The sequence below is a fragment of the Macaca mulatta genome, chromosome 7, assembly GCF_049350105.2.
Source record: "Macaca mulatta isolate MMU2019108-1 chromosome 7, T2T-MMU8v2.0, whole genome shotgun sequence".
NCBI lineage: Eukaryota > Metazoa > Chordata > Mammalia > Primates > Cercopithecidae > Macaca > Macaca mulatta.
The window spans coordinates 5,053,228-5,073,388 of record NC_133412.1 but is presented as its reverse complement, the minus strand read 5'-3'; the positions used below and the strand labels follow the sequence as shown (position 1 = coordinate 5,073,388).

At 43.5% G+C, this 20,161-nt stretch overlaps 1 long non-coding RNA gene and 1 pseudogene across 2 annotated transcripts in view; one reads left to right on the top strand and one right to left on the bottom strand.

Annotated features, from left to right (window-relative positions):
• LOC144329817 (uncharacterized) overlaps window positions 1-13,072 on the top strand; it is a 59,514-nt gene extending 46,442 nt beyond the window's left edge. The window contains exons 3-4 of the long non-coding RNA XR_013395454.1: window positions 11,824-11,943; window positions 12,969-13,072. This is a non-coding gene — a long non-coding RNA (uncharacterized LOC144329817). The remainder of the gene's footprint in view (window positions 1-11,823; window positions 11,944-12,968) is intronic.
• LOC106999080 (small ribosomal subunit protein eS27 pseudogene) lies at window positions 5,999-6,387 on the bottom strand (annotated as a pseudogene). Its single transcript, XR_013395453.1, has one exon. The product of XR_013395453.1 is annotated as a small ribosomal subunit protein eS27 pseudogene (transcript).
• Window positions 13,073-20,161: the final 7,089 nt, after the last annotated feature.

Below are 20,161 nucleotides of genomic sequence, written 5' to 3'. Positions count from 1 at the left end.
GAAGAAAGCATCTTTCCTCTGCACAAAAGCTGGGTTAGATACCATTAAAGGGGATGCCCGTTTTTCTTCAAGTCCCCCACAAATCATTAATTTTTGCTAGTAGCATGACTAGACCCCATAACTAGGGCTGAATATCAACCTATTCCTAAGGGACAGGTACACACTATGACCTGTAGGAAACAGCTACATGCAAAGAAATTGTAACATGTGTTGGAAGAAACCTGGGGAAGGTTGGAAGAGCATTCTAAGGTCGTTATACTAAGGAGGACAAAATATAACAGTAGATTGGGTTAATTAACCTCAGTGCTATTACTGGTGATTCAAGATTTATCGTGCTGTGGGCATGTGGCTCACACCTATAATCCCAGCACTTTGGAGGCCAAGGAGGGAAGATAACATGAGTCCATAAATTTAAGACCGGTTTGGGCAACCTAATGAGACCTTGTATCTACAAAAAATAAATAAATTAGCCAGGGACAGTGGTGTGCACCTGTAGTACCAGCTACTTGGGGGACTAGGCCAGAGAATCACTTGAGCCTTGGAGGTTGAGGCTGCAGTGAGCTCTGATCATGCAACTGCAGTCCAGCCTGGGCAATAGAGACAGACCCTGTCTTAAAAAACAAAACGAAAAAATAAAGATTGATTGTGCTGTCTTATGTAGAGGAAAATGACTCAAACATCTTGCTCATGGGACAACTTTGCCAAAGACAGGATGTACAATTTGTTTTAAAGGCCAGAGGAGGATGTACCAGTCATCAGAACGTTTTGGCAAACAGAAGACTTTGGTGGTAGCTAACTAATCACAGGGTCCCTAGAATGAAATAGCCGAGACGTGTACTTAAGAGTATCGTTTGATCTCTATATGAAGAAAAGTTCCGGGTCTGGTAGTCAGATGTTCAACAGATGCCTACCTAGCTTTCAATCCTAAGTCAATTCACAGATGCGGTGCGGTACTGCACGGACCATGAAAAGAACACTTGTTTGTATGACTGAGACAAAAAAGAAGGATGTCATCTTGTTCTAGCTTACCTGGGAATATGCTCAATTGGTGACAAAATTGTTGCCACTCTGTGCATGACCACAAAGGTACCGCAGGTATTGATTTTGAAGTTACACATAAACTTTAGTGAGTGGGCATATTTGCGAATAGGTAACCTGACAATAATGAAGATTGACTATCTTTAAACAACATAAGGAGTCAACATCAGTTTCTGAGGTAAAATAATGACTGAGTTAAATTTTCAAGGGCAAATTCAGATTTCAAGTGCACAGAACATAGGAAGGAAAGGACATGTAAATCAGAGAAATTCACAAGTGTAATGAGGTGAGAAGGGACATGGCACACTAATTACAAAGGAATCAGAATGATCTGTTCATAGAGTTGTAAATGGGGTTGTGGAGGAAGAAACGAGGAGGAACAGATAAGCAAGACTGAAGTTCTTTTACTTCTACGCAAATGAGGGAAACTGAGGAATTGTAAGACAAGATCTAATATTATTTTTGGACGTCAAGAATGGTATTCCATAAATGCTGAATTGTTCCTAATTTCGGGAGGAGAAAATGGAAATAGCATTTCCATTGCATTTTTGTGAACAAAATTTGAGTGATCACGTTCTTTCTTGCATGTAGTAGATGGATAGGAGAATGAAAGATTCAGCTTTCTTCCTGCACTTGGGGCATATGTGAATTGGGAATTCAGACAAATAAGCAACTAATTCTGAATAGAAAATTTGTGATTTAGACTATGCACTCTACTGGGGAATTTCAGATGTATAGGAATGTGGTTGAAATTGAAGTGGTTAGGGAATGCTATCTGGAGGAAGAAAATTATAACTAGATGCAAATAGTAGTTGTAGTAGCTAAAGAAAAATATATCAGGGAGACTGGGTGTGGTGGCTCACGCCTGTAATCCCAGCACATTGGGAGGCCAAGGCGGGCGGATCACAAGGTCAGGAGATCAAGACCATCCTGGCTAACACGAAACCCCGTCTCTACTAAAAATACAAAAAATTAGCCAGGCATGGTGGCGGGCACCTGTAGTCCCAGCTACTCAGGAGGCTGAGGTAGGAGAATGGCATTAACCCAGGAGGTGGAGCTTGCAGTGAGCCAAGATTGTGCCACTGCACTCCAGACTGGGCAACAGAGCAAGACTCCATCTCAAAAAAAAGAAAAAGAAAAATATATCAGGGAAGAAAAAATGGATTTTTGTGCCAGGAAGGAAACTAAGTATGAACAGATGACAAAATATTTCAGGAACTGTGTCCGGAATTGGTTCCTTCCAGTGGGTTCTTGATCTCTCAGGCTTCAAGAATGAAGCCACGGACCCTTGCAGTGAGTGTTAACAGTTCTTAAAGATGGTGTGTCCGAAGTTTGTTCCTTCAGATGTTCAGATGTGTCTGGAGTTGGTCGTTCCTCCCGGTGGGTTCGTGGTCTCACTGACTTCAGTAGTGAAGCCACAGACCTTTGCAGTGAGTGTTACAGCTCTTAAAGGTGGCAAGTCCAGAGTTGTTCATTCCTCCCGGTGATTTCGTGGTCTTGCTGGCTTCAGGAGTGAAGCTGCAGACCTTCGTGGTGAGTGTTACAGTTCATAAAGGTAATGCGGACCCAAAGAGTGAGCAGCAGCAAGATTTATTGTTAAAAGCAAAAGAACAAAGCTTCCACAGGTGGGAAAGAAACCCCAGGGGATGCTGCTGGCGCCCGTGGCCAGCTTTTATTCCCTTATTTGGCCCCACCCATGTCCTGCTCATTGGTCCATTTTACAGAGCGCTGATTGGTCCGTTTTTACAGAGTGCTGATTGGTGCATTTACAAACCTTTAGCTAGATGCAGAGGGCTGATCCTTGTGTTTACAATCCTTTAGCTAGACAGAAAAGTTCTCCAAGTCCCCACAGACCCAGAAGCCCAGCTGGCTTCACCTCTCAGAACTACAGATAGAGATTATTTCATTTACCTGAATCAGTCTGAAAGTATATGCTGGGGCTAGATGTTGAGGATACTTAATGGCACATTCATTCTTTGATTTTATATGTATTTAGATACATTCATTAGCTACAGTTGGCAACTTCCTAATAGGGATGCCACAGATATGACTGTAAATTGAGAATTTTGGTTTCCTAGTGTCTGAAAAGTGGTTAACCCAAAGTTTTGGCTTTAGAGAAAGAGTCTATACAGGCAAGTATCCAGGGAATAATCCCCACTGCTGTGGTTCGAATGATGGTGACCTCTCAAAAATTCATGTTGAGGCCGGGCGCGATGGCTCACGCCTGTAATCCCAGCACTTTGGGAGGGTGAGGCAGGCGGATCACAAGGTCAGGATTTCAAGACCATCCTGGCTAACACGGTGAAACCCCATCTCTACTAAAAATACAAAAAAAATTAGCCAGGTGCGGTGGCGGGCGCCTGTAGGCCCAGCTACTCTGGAGGCTGAGGCAGGAGAATGGCGTGAACCCAGGAGGAGGAGCTTGCAGTGAGCTGAGATCGCGCCGCTGCACTCCAGCCTGGGCGACAGAGCGAGACTCTGTCTCAAAAAAAATGAATAAAATAAAATAAAAATAAAAAATAAAATAAAATTCATGTTGAAATGTAATCTTCAGTGCAATTGTATGTTGCCCAGGCTGGTCTTAAGCTCCCGGGCTCAAGTGATCCTCCCACCTTGGCCTCCCAAAATGCTGGCCCTACAGGCATGAGCCACCACGCCTGGCCAAGACACTACCTTGAAAGCACAGAGTAGGCCAGGCATGGTGGCTCAGGCTTGTAATCCCAGCATTTTGGGAGGCCGAGGTGGGTGGATCACGATGTCAGGAGTTTGAAAGCAGCCTGGCCAACATAGTGAAGCCCTGTCTCTACTAAAAATACAAAAATTAACTGGGCATTGTGGTGGGCATCTATAATCCCAGCTATTTAGGAGGCTGAGGCAGGAGCATCACTTGATCACTTGAACCCCGGAGGTGGAGGTTGCAGTGAGCCAAGATTGCACCACTGCACTCCAGCCTGGGCAACAGAGTCAAACTCCATTTCAAAAAAAAAAGAAAGAAAGCACAGAGCGTCCCTTACCAGACACCAATTAACCAATTATGCCAGTGACTTGATGGCATAATAATTGGATTGACATAATTGGATTTCCAGAACTGTGAGAAACAAATTTCTGTTCTTTATAGATTTCCTAGTCTCAGATATTATGCTTAGCAGCACAATTGACTAAGATAGAAATTGGTACTGAGAAGTGGCAGTGTTGCTATAACAAATACCTAAAAATGTAGAGGCTGCTTTGGAGCTGGGTAATGGGTAGAGGCTGGAGGAGAGTTTGGAAGTGCATGCTAGAAGAAGCCTAGTTTGCCATGCATTAAGGCGATTCTGGTGAGGTTTCAGAAGAAGATGAAAAGCCATAGAGAAAGCCTCCATCTTTGAGATTATCTAGCTGGTTGTGAACAGAATGTTGGAAACAATATAGACAGTAAAGGCCATTCTGATGAAGTCCTAGATGGAAATAAGGAATATCTTATTGGAAACTAGAGGAAAAGCCATCCTTGTTACAAAACGGTGGAGGATTTGTTCCTGGAAAGAACAAGGTCTGGGAAAGAAGGGAGTTTATTTCTGCAGCTGGTTACAGGGAGAAGGCCGGAGTAATTTGCCATACCAATGCAAAGTTACAAGTTTTTTTAGTGCTTATATACATTCTAAGCTCCATGCTACGAGTGGAATTGCATCTCCAAAGAGGAGCGTTTCCTTCAATCTATGTCTTATCTTTAAGTAGGACCTAGGGTCTGGAAATCTTTCTTTAGAGTCTTGGAAAGCTTTTTAATCTTAAGTGGGTACCTAGAACAAGGTATATGTGTAAAATGCTTTTATTATTCAACCAGACTTTAGGCTATGAAAGCCCAAGCGAGGACTTAGTGGGTTTATTTTAATGTTCCAGCCGTTACGCTCAGACAACAGTTTCTCCAGTTCTTTAATGTTTACATTATACATTGATTAGAATTATAATAGAAGGTCAGTGGAAACAGACTGTTCTTGTTGCTAATGGGAGCCTGCCTGCCACAAACTTGGTGGAGGTATTTCTGTGTCTTAGTAGTTTTTGGAGGGTAGAATGTAAGAGCAATGAACTAGGATATTTGGCAGAAGAAATCTCTAAGCCAAGTTTTCAGGGTACTGCATGGCTTCTCTTAAATGCTTATAGTAAACTGTGAGAAGAGAAAGTCAAGTTAAAGATAGAATTTATAGGCCGGGCATGGTGGTTCACGCCTGTAATCCCAGCACTTTGGGAGGCTGAGGTGGGCGGATCATGAGGTCAGAAGATAGAGACCATCCTGGCTAACAGGGTGAAACCCCGTCTCTACTAAAAATACAAAACCTTAGCTGGGCATGGTGGCGGGCACCTGTAGTCCCAGCTACTCGGGAGGTTAAGGCAGGAGAATGGCGTGAACCCGGGAGGTGGAGCTTGCAGTGAGCTGAGATCACACTACTGCACTCCAGCCTGGGCGACAGAGCAAAACTCCGTCTCAAAAAAAAAAAAAAAAAAAAAAGATAGAACTTATAATCAGAAGGGAAACAGATCAGCCGGGATGGGTTGCTTGAGCACAGGAGGTCGAGGCTGCAATGAGCTATGATCATACTACAGTCTGGGCAACAGAGTGAGTCCCCATCTTAAAAAAAAAGATTATTATTATTATTATTATTATTATTGAGATGGAGTCTTGCTCTGTTGCCCAGGCAGGAGTGCGATGGCATGATCTTGGCTCACTGCAACTTCTGCCTCCTGGGCTCAAGTGATTCTCCTGACTCAGCCTCCCAAGCAGCTGAGATTACAGGTGCCTGCCACCATGCCCAGCTAATTTTTGTATTTTTAGTAGCGATGGGGTTTCATCATATTGGCCAGGCTGGTCTCGAACTCCTGACCTTGTGACTCACCAACCTCGGCCTCCCAAAGTGCTGGGACTACAGGTGTGAGCCACCTCGCCTGGCCAAAGATGATGATGATGATGATTATTATTATTTTATCCAAAATGTGTTTATTGAGATGGTTTCTCACTAATCTTGATTCAGAGTGCTTTTAGTGCTGCTTCCTCCTAAAGGAACATCCTTCTGTAAGCCTTGCTTTTCCTCCTGTAGGCTGGCAGAGGACAGTGCAGCAGCCAACACACAAAACTACCGTTTGTGCACGGCTAAGGACCGTGGTGATTTTATAGCATCCTGGGGATTTCACATCCATGAAGTAGGAATTGGGGCTCTGCACCAGGCGTTTCTTCTTGTGTTTCCTCTTCTCCTCTTCTGGAGAGGGATGAAGGAGATCCTTTGCAAGAGACGTGTTCTCATGGGTAGGTCGTCCCTGCCGGAAAGGGCCAAAGAAAATTATTTTTAAAGGGAAGTTGAACATAAAGATTTGGAAAATTAACAGCCTGGCCTTGTGAAGAATTTTTAAAATGTGTTCAGGAGAGAAAACCAACTGTGTGGCCAACTGACCGTTTGATAAGGAGGTTAGTATGACTAGGACACCAGATACTATTCATTAACACAATGGGAGGGTGACCCTGAAGACATTTCAGAGAACACTGAGGATGCCACAACCATCACAGACTCAAGTGCCAGGTCCTTGAGGGAATAACAGTTTTAAGGAAGGATCCCAGGGTCCCAGTGAAACCCAGGATGCCTGTGGGAACTTGGGGCTCAGTGACTATGCTGCCTCATGTATCTCCTCCCTGAAGTCAAGCGAAGCGTTCCCCAGCTTCCCCATCTGTGGTTCAAGTGGGCCCAGGTACAGCTCAGATCACTCCTCTGGAAAACACAAGGAGCCAAACATGGGGCAGCTCCCATGCGGTGCTAACTGCCGGCATGCTAAATCTACAGCTGTGAAGGCATGGCTTTCTCCACCTAATTTCCGAGGAAGCCTTGAAGAATGCCTCAGGGCCCAATCAGAGAACTGCTATAGGGGCAGGGCTGCCATAGATAGTTCCCACCAGGGCAATGTCCAGCAGAACTGTTGGGTTGGGGCCACCACAGAGTGCCCTCACTAGGGCAATACTCAGTTGAGCCATGTGGGCAGGACCACCCCTGAGTTCCCAGACCCAGACCTATGATTCACTAGTGCATAATTCCAACCTGTGGTAGACATAGACACCTGACTACAACCTGCAGAACTGTGGCGTGGGCTGACTCCAGCAGTCATGGCAGCAGAGTCCCCTGGAGGCTTGGGAACCTAAGCCCTACCCCAGTGTCTCTGTAAGGTGAGAGGTAGAATCAAAAAAGCTGATTCTCACACCTCAAGATTAAATTTTGTTGGCCTTGTTGGGTTTGAAGTTATGTGGGACATGTTACCCCTATCCTCTTGCCTATTTCTTCCACCAACCTTTTGTTTTCGCCATGGACCTCGTGTTCTGCCCACCTCGGCCTCCCAAGGTGCTGGGATTACAGGGGTGAGCCACCTTGCCTGGCTGAGAAGAGAGTTCTTGATAAACAGGCTTCCATGTTAAAACTAGATTTTATAATGAGGTCCACAGATGGGTGGAGGAGAAGCCTGAGTAAATTTTGGTTAAGCAGAGAAACTTTGTTATCCCTCCTGTATGCATTATGCTCCCTTTTCTCCAACGGAGCTCTCTTCCAACTTGACGTTATTTTCCAATCAATCTGTTTTCCTAGTGTTGATGTTCTGATTTCATCTTACAAAAATATAGCATAAACTTTTATTTGTTGCATTATACAACATAAGCCTGACAATATAACAAATTGTTCCCAAAACTATAAATTCCTTGCCTTTTTATTTGTAATTTGACTTTTTAAAAATCTATGTAATTAGCCGGGCACGGTGGCTCAAGCCTGTAATCCCAGCACTTTGGGAGGCTGAGACGGGCGGATCACAAGGTCAGGAGATCGAGACCATCCTGGCTAACACGGTGAAACCCCGTCTCTACTAAAAAATACAAAAAACTAGCCGGGCGAGGTGGCGGGCGCCTGTGGTCCCAGCTACTCCGGAGGCTGAGGCAGGAGAATGGTGTAAACCGGGGAGGCGGAGCTTGCAGTGAGCTGAGATCCGGCCACTGCACTCCAGCCTGGGCGACAGAGCCAGACTCAGTCTCAAAAAAAAAAAAAAAAAAAAAAAAAAAAAAAAAAAAATCTATGTAATTATAGAAGAATGTTGCTATTATAAAAATTTTAAGGGGTGGCAGGGAATAATTCCAAAATTATAAAACTCCTTGTGACAAATTTAGGAATGATATTCAGCTAGTTCTATAGTTTTTTATTCCTTGAATAATCAGTGATATACATCCGATTATAAACACACATTGTGGGATTTTTTGGCCAGGTTGACTTTTTTTTTTTTTTTGAGATGGAGTCTCACTCTGCTGCCCAGGCTAGAGTGCAATGGCGCAATCTCGGCTCACTGCAACCTCTGATTCCCGGATTCAAGTGATTCTCCTGCCTCAGCCTCCCGAGTACCTAGGATTACAGGCACCCGCCACCACACCCAGCTAATTTTTGTATTTTTAGTAGAGATGGGGTTTCACTACATTGGCCAGGTTGGTCTCAAGCTCCTGACCTTGTTATCCACCCACATTGGCCTCCCAAAGTGCTGGGATTACAGGCATGAGCCACCGCATCTGGCCTTGGGTGACTTATTCTTTTAAGGAGCAATGTGGGTTAATGTTTCAAGGTGAAAAAATTTAAAAACTTGGGGGAAAGTGAGGGGAAGGGACAGAGAGATATTGAGAGAGATCAGATAGGTACATAAGCTTAGTGACTCAGCCTGTATTCCCAGTTACTTAGGAGGCTAAGGCAGGAGGATCACTTGAGCCCAGAAACTCAAGTTTTCAGTGAGCAGTGATTGTAACACTGCACTCCAGGCCATGTGATAGAACCAGACCTCGTCTCTAGAAAAAAAGAAAATATATATATACATACATACATTGGTGTTTGTTTCTACATATGCTTCATAGTATATGTGTACATGGATTATAGGTAGATCATAGAATGGTAACAGTATTAAATTAGGTGGCAGCGTTTGTTCAGGAAGTAGTATGCACATTTGAAATTTTAATTGAGAATTGTGTCTGGTCGGTTTGTGGTCTCACTGACTTCAGGAATGAGCTGAGAACCTTCTGAACCTTAGCAGTGAGTGTTGTAACTCTTAAAGGTGGCACAGACCTGAAGAGTGAGCAGCAACAAGATTTATTGTGAAGATGGAAAGAACAAAACTTCCACAGCATGAAAGGGAACCACAGCAGGTTGCCCGTGGTGGTTGGGGTGGAGTGGCCAGCTTTTATTCCCTTATTTGTCCCCGCCCATATCCTGCTGATTGGTCATTTTACAGAGTGCTGACTGGTCCATTTTACAGAGTGCTGATTGGTCCATTTTACAAACCTCTAGCTAGCTACAGAGCATCAGTTGGTGCGTTTTTACACAGCACTGATTGGTGCATTTTACAAACCTCTTGTAAGACAGAAAAGTTCTCCAGGTCCCCACCCGACCCAGGAAGTCCTGCTGGCTTCACCTCTCAGAATCAGCTTTTAAAGGCCATAAATTTCCAGGTAAGTAGGAATAGAAGAAACTAACATTTCCTTTGAGATCTATGATGTCATTTTTTTCTCCATCAATGATTTAGTTCCTTCTGGATCAAATGCTTTTTACATGGATGTATGTTTTATAGTAAATGTTATGTTGTCTTAATTATTTTGAAACTCCTATTCCTAGACTCTCCTGAAGGAGGAATTTAGTAGTTTTGAAGTATTTTTTGAGGCTAGGGAAGAAAAACCAAGATGACTGCATAAGGTTTCAGGGGATGTTCCATGCCTACCACCTGGTGAAAATGAGGGAGCTTTCCTCCTACCCGCCACTATTGCAGCAGCCTGCAGGAAATACGCCATCATTTCAGCGCGGCCGGCTCGCCCCTGGGTATTCTGGGAAGGTGACGTGTCGGGGCCAGTGGCCGCTCGCAGGGGCCAAACCCGCCCTGGTCTGCACCGCAGTGCGCAGTGAGGGTGTTGGTGCTGCTCCTCAGGGTTATTTTCCGCGGCCGCGGGAAGCCCGTGTTCCGTATTTGTTTTTTATGTTCTCTAATGTTTATGTTGTGGATTTAGTTTTTTAAAAAACATAAATGTTCCTCTACAGTCTTAACAATGGACCCTATAAAATAAGATTTTAAAGGATCCTACTTTCCCTTATTAATTTTAGACTTTTTTCTTTTAGTTCTGGCTTTACAAATGTGACCTAAAGAGAGCACTTGGTTTTATGTAGAACAATACAAACATCGTTTTACATGAATTTTATGGTTACAAAAATTTATGGGCAAATTTGTTCACGTGCCTTTTAAAATATTGTGTTGTCTTTAATAGATTTTCAAAATACTTTAAATATTTTTCAGTAAGTTTGAGGGTAGAATTTATTTTAATGAGACTCCTCTTATAAAGTACATATCTGTGTGTGCATATGTGTATATTGAATTTGCTTTTGATTCTATCCTGTCACTTTTCTAGCAAAATGTTTCTAATGGACAGAGGCCAGAGAAGCACAGCAAATTTGCCACAGTACCACATATTTTATCTTAAAAGATGGTATGGATTTTGCATAACATACATGTGCAAACATATATATATAACATATAACGTAAAAAAAAATAAATAAAACATATAGCTGTTTGGTTTATTTTATGTGTGTGCATTAAAAAATTATTCAGTTGCCGGGCGCGGTGGCTCATGCCTGTAATTCCAGCACTTTGGGAGGCCAAGGCAGGTGGATCACGAGGTCAGGAGATCGAGACCATCCTGGCTAACAAGGTGAAACCCCGTTTCTACTAAAAATACAACAAATTAGCCGGGCGTGGTGACGGGTGCCTGTGGTCCCAGCTACTCAGGAGGCTGAGGCAGGATAACGGTGTGAACCCGGGAGGCGGAGCTTGCAGTGAGCCAAGATTGCACCACTGCACTCCAGCCTGGGCGACAGAGCGAGACTCCGTCTCAAAAAAAAAAAAAAAAAATTATTCAATTATGCTTGTTAAAGCAAGGTAAGGGTCACCATGGTGATAGATACAGGGACCTCTGCAGGTAGAGATTGGGCTAACTCTGAATACAGCCTGGGCAAGTGGGAGTTTATAACCAAAGAGCAGGCTGGGAGGTCTGTGAATGGAAATTTACCGAGGAGAAACCTCAAAGGTTAGGGGGATTATGGCGAAACCAGCCTAAAAGGATTTTTGCTGAAGACAGGCCAGGGTGATCAAACAGCACTTGGGGGAATGGTGCAGGATGATGAACCTGGTAAGATATTTTTGTTTGTTTGTTTGGTTTTGTTTTTTTGAGACGGAGTCTCACTCTCTCCCCCAGGCTGGAGTGCAGTGGCGCGATCTCAGCTCACTGCAAGCTCCGCCTCCCGGGTTCACGCCATTCTCCTGCCTCAGCCTCCGGAGTGGCTGGGATTACAGACACGCGCCAACACGCCCGGCTAATTTTTTGTATTTTCAGTAGAGACGGGGCTTCACCGTGTTAGCCAGGATGGTCTCGGCCTCCCAAAGTGCTGGGACTACAGGCGTGAGCCACCTCGCCGGGCCCCTGAACCTGGTAAGATATTAAGGGAGATCAGATATCAAAAGTAAGGAGGTTCTTGCTAAAGCTGGATTTCACAAGGGAAGTGCACGGACCAGAGAAGGTTCAGGTGCCTGACTAAAGTTTGATCAAGCAAAGAATCTTTGTCAGTGTACAGAAAACTACGTTTTTATAAAATATTCCTCTGGCGCATCTGTATCTCCCCTTTTCATGGAACACAAAGCACGTTTTACATAACTTCTAGATACATGCACTTGTATTTTGAATGACCTGATGTATCTTCTCTTTTCAATTCTCAGCCTCAGTATATATAAGTGGAACTTAGAAGGCAACATTCCCTGAACATACTCTTCCACCAGAATCTCCTCTACAGATTTTTGCTGCCCGTTTTACCAGTGGCTGAAGCTACCTTCTCTTATGTAAGTAGAAATGTTACATATCTCCAGCCTCTTCCTCCTTACCTGCCAACCCTGTCTAGTCCATGACTCCTCTGTTATAAATGCTTATAAAACGTTTTTTCTGAATCAGAAACGTGTTGTATTGCTCAAGCCATGTTCATTTTAATTACAATTTAACTGCATAATTTAATTTCCCCATTTTTTGGATATAGTGTTTGCTTTTCTCCAGTGGTTCTACTTTGTTCTAGTATATCCCTCTGGCAAGGGCAGTTGTTTCCTCACTTGAGTGGGCATTAGTATCACCTGGGGGCTTGTTAAACTGTGCAAGCTCCATCCCAGGTTTCTAATTGTCAGGGTTTGGTTTGCGGCATAAGAATTTGCATTTCTAACAAGTGCCAGAATTGGTCTGAGGAATGCACGTTGAGAGAAGTGGGATTCGGGTTCACTAACCTGGTTTAGAGAAAATTACAGTAGTGTGCCAAATCTGAGGAGGGAGCAGAGTTGAAGCCCAGTTTCAATATGTGAATGAGTGCTTTATACACTCAAACCCCTTCAAGGGCTGGGGAGTAAGGGAGAACATGAGCGGGCGGGCAGGGGGCGTGCACAGAGGCATACACTCAATCCCAGACCTATGGATTGAGAATCACGTGTTAATAATACTTTCAGTGTTTTGTGTGTTTATTACAGTTTGAGAATGACTGGACCAAACTGCCTCCAAAATCTTAAGTCCCAGCAGCAAAGCGAAGCTCAGGCAGCATTTGGATGGCTATTGCTTTCTGTCTGTGTTTTAAGTCAGCTGTTGTTAAAGGTTTGTTTCAGAGAGTTACCCAGGTGTAATACCCTTCCAAGTAGATAATGATTGAAAGAGTATGTCCTGCAGGTGTATGATATTTTCCATCCACTTCAGCACGTTTTTCTGATGGGTCAATGACAGTCCATGAATTGTCTGGTGTAATACTCAAAAATTCTGGAAGTGGCAAATATTCAAGGACAGCCATAATATTCCACTTGGCCAAGGCTCTTCTGACAGGCTCATGTTCATGCAGGATCAGATCTGACCCAGAATCAACAGAACTGAAGCTGCAAATTCAGCTTTGTGAAGGCTTCAGATGTAGCCACGGTTAAAGAAGATTGACATTAAGCAGGTGAGCAGAGTTTGCTTGAGGTTCACCCAGGGAATTCATGAGGCTGCAGGTGCATTCCTTCATGGCCTGAAAAGCACAGTTTTTGAGGAGTTGTGGTCCCTCTCAGAAACTGTTCCTGCAAAGTAGTCCTGGAAACATGTTTGTCTGCATTCAAGAAAGATCTTCCTTTTGTTCATGTAAAGGAAGCCCAACTTATTTCCCAGGTAAGAGAGCGGAAGCAACTGTGATACAGAATCCTGAGGCATGGGGGCTAGTTGTAATCCAGGCAACATGTAGGGTCAGGTTCTCCAAGTCCTGTGGTTAAAGGGCTCCACCCTAGGAAAGTGAGCCACCCAGGGCTTGGTAAATGACCTTATGATCAGCCCTTGGCCTGTGAGCCTGTCGTAACCGGGCACGGGACCGGGTTCTTGGTTTGAATTTGCCAGTCAAATGGCCAGTGCAGAAAGGGAAGAGAGCACAGTCCTTCAGGCCAACTCACTCACTTGGCCTATTGAAACATTTGCTCTTCTGAGCAGAGCCTAGTATTGTTGCGGATTAAATACAGCAGAGGATGTAAGTTACCAGTATTAGTCACCATCAACTGAGTACTTATTCTGTATCAGTCACTGTTCCTATTGCTTTCCATTTCCACCCGTTATATATTAGTGACGATAAAAATGCCATACAGGCTGGGTGCGGTGGCTCATGCCTGTAATCCCAGCACTTTGGGAGGCCAAGGCAGGTGGACCACCTGAGGTCAGGAGTTTGAGACCAGCCTGGCCAACATGGTGAAACCCCTCCGTCTCTACTAAAAAAAACCAAAAAACAAAAAAAACCTAAACAAAAAGTAGCCCGGCACGGTGGTGGGCTTCTGTAATCCCAGCTACTTGGGAGGCTGAGGCAGCATAATTGTTTGAACCTGGGAGGCGGAGGTTGCAGTGAGCCAAGATTGTGCCATTGCATTCTAGCATGGGTGACAAAAGCGAAACTCCATCTCAATAAAGAGAAAAAGCCATACAAAAAGGCTAAGAGCCTTGTTCAGCCTCACACAGGAAAGTGGCAGAGCTAGGGTATTAATTCAGGCATTCACAATCCAGATCCTCTACACATTTCACTGACATGAAACCCAGAAATTTCAGGTCTATTACCTTGAACCCAGAACTATTTTTTCTCAAACTTGTTTTCTTGTGAGGTATGTATAGGAAAAAAATTGCATACAATACAGTACTGCTTTACAAATATGTAATCTAATACCCAAGTCGAGAAAAAAATGATCCTGAGCTCCTCAAAACTCGTGGGTATCCCTTCCCCATCTTGACCTTTTCTTCTGAGATGAGTCCTCCATGCTGCTGTTTGTAATTTTATTCCTCATGATTACATATTTAAGCTACAGGAATACATCTTATATGGTTTTGCTTATGCTTACCTGTATGTATTTTTTTTGTCTTTCCCATTTGATATTTCATTTTCTGTAGTTATCCATGTTGTGTGTAATTGCAACTTCTTAATTTTTATTGATAGTGTTATCTCATTATATATAATATATACTGCATGTAGTATGTATCTTTCTCACTATGTATGTATACAGAGTGTATGGCCGGGCGCGGTGGCTCAAGCCTGTAATCCCAGCACTTTGGGAGGCCGAGACAGGCGGATCACGAGGTCAGGAGATCGAGACCATCCTGGCTAACACGGAACCCCGTCTCTACTAAAAAATACAAAAAACTAGCCGGGCGAGGTGGCGGGCACCTGTAGTCCCAGCTACTTGGGAGACTGAGGCAGGAGAATGGCGTGAACCCGGGAGGCGGAGCTTGCAGTGAGCTGAGATCCGGCCACTGCACTCCAGCCTGGGCGACAGAGCGAGACTCCGTCTCAAAATAAATAAATAAATAAATAAACAGAGTGTATGCGTTTCACTATATAGACATATCATTATCTTAGAGTTTCCATATGCATGCCACAGTAAGCCGGTCCCTTCCCCCACCCCCACCCGGTGAGATGGAGTCTTGTTCTGTCACTCAAGCTGGATGGAGTGCAGTGGTGCAATCTCGGCTCACTTCAGCCTCTGTCTTTCAGGTTGAAGCGATTCTTCTGCTTTAGCCTCCCATGTAACTGGGACTGCAGGCACCCGTCACCACACCCAGCTAATTTTTGTATTTTTAGCAGAGACAGGCTTTTACCATGTTGTCCTGGCTGGTCTCTAACTCCTGACCTCAGGTGATCTGCCCACTTCAGCCTCCCAAAATGCTGGGATTACAGACGTGAGCCACCGTGCTTGGCTGCCGATGCCTTCTATACCTGATGATTGTTTGGGTTGTGTCTAGTCTGCAGTTATCACCAACACTGCAATCGTAATCACTGAAGTATGTGTATCCTGATTTACACAGGTACACATCTCTCGGGGATCTGTTACTGGAAGTGGAATTGATGGATCTTCAATTCAAATGTTGCTCATGGCAGGGTTAATTATAACAAGCACTTTGGTAAACTATCTGCTATTACCTAGAAAACCATGTATACCTTAGACATGCACCAGCCATTCTACTCTGTGGAGTAGGCCACGGAAAAGTACATGCACAGTTGATGAAAAGACATGTATTTAAATGTTTATAGCAGCATTATTTCTAATAGCCAAAAACTGGAAATAAAGCAAAGTGGGTAAGTAAATGGTGGTATATAAATTCAATGGAATTCAACTATAAATAATAAAAAATAATGACCTGTATCTACGTGTAAAAACCTTGATGAATTTTATAAACACAAAGTTGAGCAAAATAATCTAGGCAAAAACTTACCTGTCTGTGAGTTCATCTCTATAACATTCAGAAGTCAGTGTGAAAAGTCAGGATGGTGGTTGCCTGTGAACAGGAGAGAGGCTGTTTTGGGAAGGGCTCACTTGGGTCTTCTCAGTTGCTGGAGTTCACTGTGATAAATTTAGGGTTTGTTTCTTTTTACTGCCACACACACATATATATATATATATATATATATTTTTTTTTTTTTTTTTTTTTTTTGAGACAGAGTCTCACTCTGTTCCCCAGGCTGGATGCCTGGCTTTTTATCTTTTAGTAGAAATGGGGTTTCAGCATGTAGCCCTGGCTGATCTCAAACTCCTGAGCTCAGGAGTCTTTCCTTCTTCACAGGAGGGAAGACCTTTCTTCTACTTTCTGAGAATTCAATAATCGAGTCCATGAAAGAAATTGACAGTAGTCAGATTAACGGGAGAAAAGGTATACAAATTAGATATGGACACAGGGACATCACATGAAAGAAAAGCACATGTCCCAGAACCCAGTGAGATCCAGAAGCTTCTGTACCCTCTTCTTAGGACAGAGGGTATAGATGATTAGGTAACTTAGGGGAGAGTAAACAGTTTGGGGGAAAGATAAATGGACTGTCGGAAGAACAGGTAACAGCCGGTGACAAAGTCTGCGTGTGTTGTCAAGGTCTACTCTCCTCTCCTGTGATAGGAGCCAGTCTTCCCTGGTTGGTGAGTTTCCTGGGGAGGGAATTCATGACAATTAAGTTCCTTTTGGATAATCTCTTTAGATAAGGAAGCTCAGAGAAAACCTCTGCCTGTATGAGCTGCTCCCCACATACCCTCAGTTCAGAGTAATCAGCATACCAAAGCATCATATTTTGGGGTGGAGATCCTCCCACCTCAGTCTCTTGAGTAGCTGGGATCACAGGCATGCACCATCATGCCTGGCTAATTTTTTTTAAATTTTTTTCCAGAGACAGAGTCTCACCATATTGCCCAGGCTGGTCTCCAATTCCTGGCCTCGAGTGATCCTCCTACCTCTCTCTCCCAAACAGCTGGGATTACAGGCATGAGTCACCATGCCCAGGCTAGGGGTGGCATTTCCTGAACTCCTTCAGCCCTCTTGGGAAATGTGCAGGCAGGAAGAAAAAAAAATACCCCTGTCCACAGCCAAGTCTTGTTGAACTTATGCTTGGCAGAATAGAACGTTACAGCCAACCACGTGCAAACTGGGATGATAAATGTCTGCGTGTCTGACAGAAGGTTTGGCTTCTGATTCAGCTGTGGTGATTTTTCCATCTACTTAACTCCAAATTCTATTAGCTAGTTTAAACTCTTTATTGGATTATGAACACTGTAAGTACACAATCATATGATTATTTTATCTGTTGACTTAAATAGAATTGTGTATGAAGGCTCTACTGAAGTTATTCAGGGTTGAGTCAGGAAAAGCTAAATTTCAACCTCTTTTAAGAAAAATACTGATGCCTCCAAATCCATAGTATATATGTTGCTTACTAGTTTATAAAGGGCCCCGGAAGAAAGGACATTTCTAGTGTTTTATGTCAATCATAGGAAAATAAGCTGTAATTCTTTAATTATTAAAAGTAGGATTGTGGCCAGCATGGTGGCCCACACTTGTATAGCACTTTGGGAGGCTGAGATGGGAAGATTGCTCAAGGCCGGGAGTTCGAGACAAGCCTGGGTAACATAGCAAGACCCCATCTCTACATAAAGAAAAGTGTATGATTGCTTCCCCCCACCAATCCCCGACACTTCCCTGGCTCCAAACCCCAATTCCTCTGCTCTCATTTCTGCTGTGTCTTACTCTATGAAGCTTTCAAAAACTGCCTTTCTAGAGTCCCCCTTTTCCCTTTTATGAATTTATTATTGTTGTTTAATTAAAAGACAGGGTCTCACTCTGTTGCCCAGGCTGGGTGCAGTTCTGCGATCACTACAGCCTCAGTCTCCAAGCGATCCTCCCATCTTAGCCTCCCCAGTGGCTGGGACCATAGGTGCATGCCACCATGCCCAGCTAATTTTTTTTTTTGAGATGGAGTCTTGCTCTGTTGCCCAGGCTGGAGTGCAGTGGCGCAATCTCGGCTCACTGCAAGCTCCGCCTCCCGGGTTCACGCCATTCTCCTGCCTCAGCCTCCTGAGTAGTGGTAGCCCCTGCCACCATGCCCAGCTAATTTTTTGAATTTTTAGTAGAGACAGGGTTTCACCATGTTAGCCAGGATGGTCTCGGTCTCCTGACCTCATGTTCCGCCCGCCTTGGCCTCCCAAAGTGCTGGTATTACAGGCGTGAGCCGCCGCGCCCAGACCACTAATTTTTTAATCCTTTTGTCGAGATGGGGGTCTCACTATGTTAATCTAGTTTCAAACTACTGGCATCAAGCAATCCTTCTGTCCAAAGTGCTGAGATTGCAGGCATAAGCCGCTGTGCCAGGCCCCTCATTCTTTAAATAGCTACTTTAGATTCTGTTGTGATGCTATTTTAATAATTTTCCCATTTTCCAACTTTTATTATACTAATGAGTAGGTGATTCCTTTTTAAATTATATATGTAAATTTTTATATATTTGAATAATATGTTTACATAGTTAAAAAATCAAAATATACAAAAAGCATACAGTGAGAAGTCATCTTTCCATCCGTAATGACAATATATCCCCTTTTGCCTGGCATAGATGCACACATAAATTATTGTCCTGACATGATTATGAATAATCCTACTTTCTGTCAGAAGTGTGCTCGTTTGGATGATAAATTATACAGACATTCTGCTTATATCCTTGCTGCTTCACCATGCTGTTATGTTCCTTCCAGTTCAGAGGCAAATGTGGTATCGTTGCCTATGTCTCTTCCAGAGGAATTTTATTTGTATTTTGTAAGTACATACATGAATTCTGTTTTTTTGCACTTTTAAACAAATGGATGTATCCATGCTGTTTTAATTTAAATTTTTACTTTGAAACAACCTTAAACTTACAGAAGTTAAAAGAATATTAGTAGCCAGGTATGCTGGCTCACAGGTATAATCCCAGCACTGTGGGAGGCTGAGATGGGTGGATCGCTTGAGGCCAGGAGTTCGAGACCAGCCTGGGCAGCATAATGAGACCTCCTCTCTACAAAAAAAAAATGTAAAAGTTAGTTGGGTGTGGTGTTACATGCCTATAGTCCCAGCCACTCAGGAGGCTGAGGCAGGAGGATCGCTTGAGTCCAGGAGTTAGAGGCTGCACTGAACCATGATCACACCCCTGCACTCCAGCCTGGATGATAGAGTGAGACCCTGTTGCTTAAAAGAATGTTAAAAAAAAAACCCTACCCTTTACCCAAATTCACAAATACTAATATATTTTCACATTAGTTTATCAATTTTTCTCCTTCCCTCCCTCTTTCGTTTCTCCCTCTTTTGTTTTTTGTTTTGTTTTGTTTTTTGGTTTTTTTTGGAGACAGGGTCTTGGTTTGTCACCCAGGCTGGGGTGCAATGGCACACTCATAGCTCACTGACATTTCAAACTCCTGGGCTCAAAGAAACCTCCTGCCCGAGCCTCCAGAGTAGCTGGGACTACCGCTATATGTCTCTGTACCTGGCTAATTTTAAACTTTTTTTATAGAGACAGGATCTTGCCATGTTGCCCAGACTGATCTCAAACTTCTGGGCTCAAGTGATCCTCCCACCTTGACATCCCAAAGTGTTTTGATTACAGGCATGAGCCACAAAGCCTGGCCTCCTTTCCCTCTTTTTCTTCTCCTTCTGTTTCCCCCTGCTTATAAACTTTTTAATTTTTCTTTTTTTTTTTTTTTTTTTACTTTTGACCACTTTGGGAGAAGGTTGCAGACATCATGTCCCTAATGCATTTCCTGAGAACCGGGATATATATTTGGATAACCATAGTAAAGATATTAATTCAGGAAATGTAACAATACAATTATTTTGTCTAATCTACAGGCTATAACCCAATGTCTTCATTTGCCCCAATAATGTTATTTACGACTTTTTCATGTTAAGTATCTTGTTTAACACTATGTATCTCATCAGTCTGCCATAATGTTTAATATCTTTACTCTGGAATGGTTCCTCTGCCTGCCTCTGCCTTTCATGTGTTTGTGACTTTTGAAGCGTGCATGCTAGGTGTGTTACAGAATGCCCTCGGCTTGTGACTTTTGAAGCGTGCATGCTAGGTGTGTTACAGAATGCCCTCGGCTTGAGTCCATCTGAAGTGTTCTTAAGACTGGATTCTACTGATGCTGCTTTGGTTGGCACAACACAGTTTTTCCCAGTGTGGTCATCAAAATGATGTTTTATGGCTAAACCATTCTTTCAACATTTAATCATCAAGGAAATGTA